This window comes from Micropterus dolomieu, linkage group LG12 (genome assembly GCF_021292245.1).
Source record: "Micropterus dolomieu isolate WLL.071019.BEF.003 ecotype Adirondacks linkage group LG12, ASM2129224v1, whole genome shotgun sequence".
NCBI lineage: Eukaryota > Metazoa > Chordata > Actinopteri > Centrarchiformes > Centrarchidae > Micropterus > Micropterus dolomieu.
In genome coordinates this window covers 38,889,803-38,897,314 of record NC_060161.1, presented here as the reverse complement: position 1 = coordinate 38,897,314, position 7,512 = coordinate 38,889,803, and the positions used below count along the sequence as shown (strand labels likewise).

General features: G+C 39.4%; 2 protein-coding genes across 3 annotated transcripts in view; one reads left to right on the top strand and one right to left on the bottom strand.

Annotated features, from left to right (window-relative positions):
* The window catches only part of LOC123980185 (zinc finger protein 260-like), a 672,464-nt gene that overhangs the window by 500 nt on the left and 664,452 nt on the right, over window positions 1–7,512 (top strand). The gene's annotated exons all lie outside the window — the stretch shown is intronic.
* The window catches only part of LOC123980179 (zinc finger protein 271-like), a 342,908-nt gene that overhangs the window by 56,107 nt on the left and 279,289 nt on the right, over window positions 1–7,512 (bottom strand). The gene's annotated exons all lie outside the window — the stretch shown is intronic.

The following is a 7,512-nucleotide window of genomic DNA, read 5'->3' as shown; positions in this document are numbered from 1 at the left end:
CATTTAATGTGATACAACTTTGGAAGAAAAGTAATCAAAGAGTTGATGGTGCACCGCATTTAGGTAACTGTTAGGTAACGTTAGGTAGGGTTAACCAGTATGTAATCTGCATTAGGCTTCATTAACCGAAATGAGCTGTAAAACTAATCTTGGCTTTGACTCAGCAGTTACCAGCTGTTATTTATTCAGCAAACTATAATTTTTGAGATGCACAGATAGAGAGAGAAAATCTGGGTAGACAAAACAGTCCTGTTGGGCATTACGCATGACACACAGCTTCCTCTGTATGTAGGCTTACCCTGCTTCAACAACGAGCTGCTCCCGTGTTACTGCCACAATAATTGTTTGCGTTGTGAACATTATGTTCATAGATGCTTTAGGAATAATCATATTGTATTGGCTTTATGTGCTACTGCAAATAGTGGCTGAGTCTAGCAAGCGTGATATTTTAAAGTGATCTTATCAATACATTCATGGAGATTTAAAAAGGAAAATAATTATACTAAACAGAAAAAGCTAAATTACAGATAATCAACCAGCAAAGCAAATTGCATTCCCTGTTGCACATCAGCTGTTTCTAACCTGATGAACAACAGATTAATTAATTAACAGGGGAGCTGATTGCAGAATCCGTCCAGATGTGGAGCACCTGTGTCTACACGATATAAAAGTCCCAGCTTCCAGCTTGTGCTCCTTGCTGCTTTGCTTAACCTTTTGTTTTTACTTTTACTCCACAATATATGAATACTGATTTAAAATTATGACACTAGGTTCCCATCCATAGGCTCTATCATTATAATTACTGTTAAAACACATTATTTCTAGTCATACAAAACAACGGTTACATTTGTAACCTTTTAATATTAATGTTTTCATGAATGCAAAATATGGTTTTAATTTGTTAAACTGTTGCTTGTGTATTGGGAATCAGACTAAACATTGTTCACATTGTTCAATGATCAGTTTACTATGTTAACTCAAAATAATGTGATCTAAACTTTTAACAAAATGACAGTAAACAGCTGTAAATGAAAATGTTATGATGGTATTCATAAGTTAACATTTTGCTCATATGCTAGAAAGTTCAAAATGAAAAGCTGATGTCCAAATAAAACCAGTATATAACCTTTCTTTAAGAGACAAATGTGACATTCACTGAGAAGTTGCACTGTGTGGAAAACAAAGAATCATCTGGACACTGAATAGTTCTGAAACCCCAAGGAGGTGTAATTTATTGTGACCCCTGAGAAGGTCTTGTGTGGCTTAAGTTCAATTTATACTTCTGTGTCAAATTGACGTCGTAGGCTACGCAGAGGCTACGCCGTCGCCTGACGTGCACCTCCTCAAAAATGTAACTACACGTGGAGTCGACGCCGACCATAAGCTCTGTGATTGGTCGGCTGGGTAGCCTCGCAATGCCTCTGAGCCAACAGGAAGTGCCTGTGCTTTGAAATAACATTTACTAGCTGCCAAAACGGCGGCTGTAACACAGTGAATCAATATATTTGACTCTTGCAACCCAAGCAAAATGACTATCAGAATGTGATCCATTTGGTCGGTAACATTTGAAAAGGCTACACCAGCCGAGCGTTTACAATTTTACCCCCATTCACGTTAGCGGAGTCCTTATCTTGTCTTTAAGTATAAGTTAGAATGTGGAAATACTTCTGCAAACAAAGAAATATACTGCATAATTGGCAACATTTTATGTGAAACATGAACAATTTTTGGTTAGATTTTTGAGTATTTTCACTTTTCTATTTACACTAGATGTAACTCTCTAAGCAAGAGTTCAGTCAGTCATAGAGACAGAAGCAGTGCAAATATATATGGAATTTATTGCAATGTGAACCATAAACAATATTTTTAAATGGCCATGAAACACAAATGTGGACATTATTTAAAACTAACATTAACTGTAAAAGTTAACAGAAGGGAAGGCCTTTTCTACATCAGTCCATGCCACACTGAAGATGCATCCAAGGTCTGTGCAGCTCTCTGGGCACCAGGTGGGGCATCTGATCCACACTGTGAATATGGGAGGAAAATAAATGTGTAATAAATGCTTCAGGTAATGGAAAATATATAGTTAACCATTAAAGATGGCTGAGGTATATGTTGACAACACTATTAGGTCACATATTGGAGAAAATTTAACAAAGAAGCAAAACCTCAAAATGTGTGGCAATCTTTAAATAACTTTGTGTGTTGTCCTTTAAAGACAGACCATGGAAAATCATCATATGTCAAGTAGCCAAGACAAGTATTTAGCAGTTTAAGCTGTGTATAGCAGACAGGGTGGAGGCTTCATAGGTGGCCATGACCTCCACAACAACTGACTACTGAAAGAAATGTGTTGTAACGAATTTGAAAGTGCCTTTGTGTGTCAACTGTCATATTCAAGACAAAAATCTTGCACAGCGCTGTCTATTGCATTAACACTTAAGTCAAAGCTAAGTGTGGGGAATTACAATCTTTAACATAAACTGTTAGGCAATAAAAGTTAACAGTTATGTCTAATGGTTTGCAAGCTAAATAGCTACTATCATATGCAATCTAGTACTAGTTTATTAAGTTGTGACAAGTAACGTTATAATCAAGTGGCATCCAATTAAACGACTCGTAACAATAGTCAGCCTATGTGAAAATCTAAATTCAGGTTCATTGATTTGCTTCAGATTGTTCATTTGACATGTATTATATGCATTTTAACATTTTGTAGTATACTCTCAATAACAGATTGTTTTTTAAAGTTTTGTTGAGTAGTTTCAAGTTAACTTACCACCAGTGTAACGTCAAGCTGGTAATGATACGGCCACCGGCTACCAACCACAAATGTCGACTTGCCTCTGGGGGGTTTAGCCGATTAGCTACCTCCATTACTAGCAACGCAGAGTAGTATATTAGCTTGGTAGCCATAGTGTATGGTTTCAGAAATCAGGAATCTCAGCTCCTTCAAAACAGCTGTTCAGAAATCAATTGGTGTTATTTTTTATACAGTCAATCATCATAATACAGTAATGTGCACAGCATATTGATACAAACGTATCAGTCATTGGCTGCTCAGACTTGACTTAGTGGGTGGGCCAAAACACATTGATTGACAGGTTGAGTTTGCTAAGGAAAAGCAATGACAAGTCTCTTAAGGGAATGGCATTGACAATAAGTCTCTTATGGGAATAGCAATGACAATAGGTTTTGTAAGGAAAAGGCAAAAGCAAATGTATGTATTTATTTTTTAGTATACGAGTTAGTATTAGTATACTCTTTCTTATATTTCTGCATTTATTTACTTATTCTTTCATTCATTTATTCTTTCATTCTTTCCTTCTTGCTCTTTTTGTTTCAGACTTCTAAACAACTCTATCTTTCTAACTTTAATTCTGTTTCTCGTGTTGTAAATGGAGTCAGTGTGGGCAGCTATATCACTTGATTTGAAGTTTGTGTTTCTGTGTTTCTTTGTCACCTCTAGGAACAAGACGGCACATCCAGCATGCATTAAATGGCCCTTTCTCTTCTTCTTTTCTAACCAACCTTTGCTTGCTTTCTGTTCTCACCTACCTTCAACTGCTGTATGCAAATGTTAGGACCATACGGGTTTCTAACGACCCGGTGATACTACCCTGCTTTACCCACAGTGCAGATGCTTTCTACTGTATTTCTTTCCTCTAAAGATGTCTCTTGGCATTGATAAATGTTTTTTAACCATGTATAAAAAACCAGGGATGAGGAATATTGTAAAAATTATGATGCGCACCAAGGTTTTTTGGGGGGGTTTCTAATTCTTTCTGAGTGTTTTGTTGAAACTAATATGTGTTTTCTACTAACAAAACTAATTAACTAATAACCACTCAGGACTTCCTTCTTGATCAATGCTGGAAATTAACAACTTATTGATCTAATTCTTTCCATCCATGTAAATGATCTCCTGGATTATTCTTGTTTCCTGTTATGATGTCATTTCCTCTTTTGATTGATATATTGTGAATGCTGATCAGTAATTATTGTTTCATGATCAGATATGAGCCAAACATCTACAGCTCTGACCTCTGACCTGTATCTACAGCTCTGACCTCTGACCTGTATCTACAGCTCTGACTTCTGACCTGTATCTACAGCTCTGACCTGTATCTACAGCTCTGACCTCTGACCTGTATCTACAGCTCTGACTTCTGACCTGTATCTACAGCTCTGACCTCTGACTTGTATCGACAACTCTGACCTCTGGCCTGTATCTACAGCACTGACCTCTGACTTTGAGATTCACTTTTTTCTTCATCAGGATGTCTCTCTCCCTGTAGACGGTGCAGGTGTACGTCTTACTGTCTCTGTCTGTGGGGTGATTCAGGGTCAGACTGAGGTCTCCAGGTCTCTGCAGGTTTCTCTTCATCTCTGTTCGGTGTCTGTAATATTCGTCCTGTTCTTCAGGCTGGTCAGAGCCGTTCTGATACATGTGGACCACATTATCATCTCTGTCCGTCCACTCCACTGTGACGTCTTCAGGCAGGTGAACTGTGGTTTTGCAGGGCAGCAGGACAGACTCCACCTCTGAATCCACCTCCACCTGGTAGACTGAGAGGACAACAAAGCACAACATCAGCTGTACAGACAGCAGCAGGAACTCTGAAATATGTCCCATTGTTCCATCTAACAGAGACAGTGTTGTCTTTGGTGTCTCTACAATCATTAGTTTTATTGTCAGATGGAAGTTTTAACACTCTGAAACGTTTTCCAAACAAACTGCAGAAATGAGTACAGCTGTTGTTTTTTCAGGAGAAATCCTTTAGTCTTCGAGAACAGAATGTGACCTGGAAGAGAGAAATCTCTAAGGATCCATGGCTCACTTTTAGATGAACTGTTTGGCTTTAGGGGACAGAAACTGGAATGACCTCTCTCTGATTGATGTTTACAGATATTGATCCCTGAATATAAAAGCTGTCTCCTACATATGAGCTGTAACATTAACTAAATGTTTCTGACAAACATGTTTAGAAGGAAACATCTTTCCTGCCTGGATTATGTTCACGTGCAGTTTGTTACAGTCCAGGAAGTTCACACTCAGGTTTCACTCAGAGGTCACTTTTGGTCCTGATTTCCACTTGCTGCTGCTTCAAATACTAAAACACTTTCAGGTTCAAGATCAGATGGTGGTTTTCGTTCCTCTATCTTTTCTGAACCTGAACCAGGAGCTGGTAGGCTTCATACCTTGATCTCTGACCCGTATCTTCAGCACTGACCTCTGACCTCAAGATCCACTTGTTTCTTCATCAGGATGTCTCCCTCCCTGCTGTAGACTGTGCAGGTGTAGGTGTTACTGTCTTTGTCTGTGGGGTATTTCAGGGTCAGACTGAGGTCTCCAGGTCTCTGCAGGTTTCTCTTCATCTCTGTTCGGTGTCTGTAATATTCGTCCTGTTCTTCAGGCTGGTCAGAGCCGTTCTGATACACATGGACCTTCCTGTAGTCTCTGTCCCTCCACTCCACTGTGACATTTTCAGGCAGGTGAACTCTGGTTTTGCAGGGTAGCTCGACAGACTCCACCCCCTCCTCCACCTCCATCTGGTAGACTGAGAGGACAGCAAAGCACAACATCAGCTGTACAGACAGCAGCAGGAACTCTGAAATGTTTCCCATTGGGACTTTTGACTAAGACCAGCAGGAGAACACTGCTTAAGCACTCCTGTACTGAAGGCCCTTCATTTGCTTCTGATTGGTTTTACAGTACTAAAAAATTTAATCTTTACAGAGCCTTGACAAGCTCCCTGTTATATCCAGGATCTATTACAAGCACACACCTCTGGTAGCTCTCTGAGGTCTTTTGAGGCTGAGACCTTTTAAATGTTCCCAGAACACATTTTAAGACAAGAGGTGATCGTGCTTCCTGTGTGGTGGCTCCAAGGCTCTGGAATTCCCTTTAGCCTTGGGAGCTTTGGATTCTTGGGAAATTTTTAGAAAACACCTACACACATCTTTATAGACAAGCTTTTAAAGGGGCATTATGTAGTTTTCAGCAGCCTCTAGCGATGCGGTTTTAAGATGCAACCATGTGTGTGCTCGTATGCGTGCTCACTTGAAGTCATGAGCAAGCTTAATCCAAAACAAAACCACTTTCATACAGAAATCTCACAATAAACGCAGAAACGGCATGGCTTTTCACACAGGCAGAGTGACAGCATCTATAGACAGACAGACACTTCACACAACATGCTGGAAACTCAGGTAAACTCCCACTGCAATAACTATCTTTACTATCAGTTTATCTTTCCCCGGAGGCTGAGCCAGCCAAATGTATTTGATGATAACAAAACGGTTAGTGAGCTGGACTGAATATTATAATGAGATTGTGTCCCACTTCATGACACTTTTTACAGCAATAAGTAACTTTACTGTAAGTTAGTGGATGGCTCTTCCTCTATGTTGTTGTCCCCATTTTGTTGCAGTGTATATTATGTGGGTCACACTAGTTACAGCAACTGACACGGTGGAGAAGCAGTGTACATGAATATTGGTAAAACCACAATAAATCTAAATTGAACGTTACGAAGTAAACAGTGGCAGAACGGATCTCATATAGCGTTAATTGGCAGCTCATGGCTGCATCACTAGAGGCTAGTGAACAAATCGCTCCGCCGGTTGTTGTGTTAGTGGACTGCAAGTCGTTAGCTGCCGTGATGTCGCTGTAGTCAGAGAGAGGCTTGGAGGCGCACAGGACTGAATCAGACCCGGTGTCCCCAGATTTTTAGCAGAATAGTGGCTGATGCAAGCAACAGAGAAAACACTCATGTGCTTCATTTCTAAGTGAGTGTTGAGCACATTGATAATAAGGCAATGAAAACCAGTGTATCAATGTGTGTCTGTTTCTGTTTGATCACTTAGGCTCAGTGTATGAATGTGTGTGAATGGTGAATGTGATGTAGAGTAAAAGAACTTTGAGTAATCGAAAAGACTAGAAAGGTACTATACAAATACAGAGCATTTACATTTGCATTTATAAAATATAGTATTTACAATAAAAACAAAACAAAAAAAATACAGGTGCTGGTCATATAATTAGAATATCAACAAAAAGTTGATTTATTTCAGTAATTCCATTCAAAACGTGAAACTTGTATAATGTATACATTCATTCCACACAGACTGATATATTTCAAGTGTTCATTCCTTTTAATTTTGATGATTATAACTGACAACTAATGAAAACCCCAAAATCAGTGTCTCAGAAAATTAGAATATTGTGAAAAGGTTCGATATTGAAGACACCTGGTGCCACACTCTAATCAGCTAATTAACTCAGAACACCTGCAAAGGCCTTTAAATGGTCTCTCAGTCTAGTTCTGTAGGCTACACACTCATGGGGAAGACTGCTGACTTGACAGCTGTCCAAAAGACAACCATTGACACCTTGCACAAGGAGGGTAAGACACAAAAGGTCATTGCTAAAGAGGCTGGCTGTTCACAGAGCTCTGTGTCCAAGCACATTAATAGAGAGGCGAAGGGAAGGAAAAGATGTGGTAG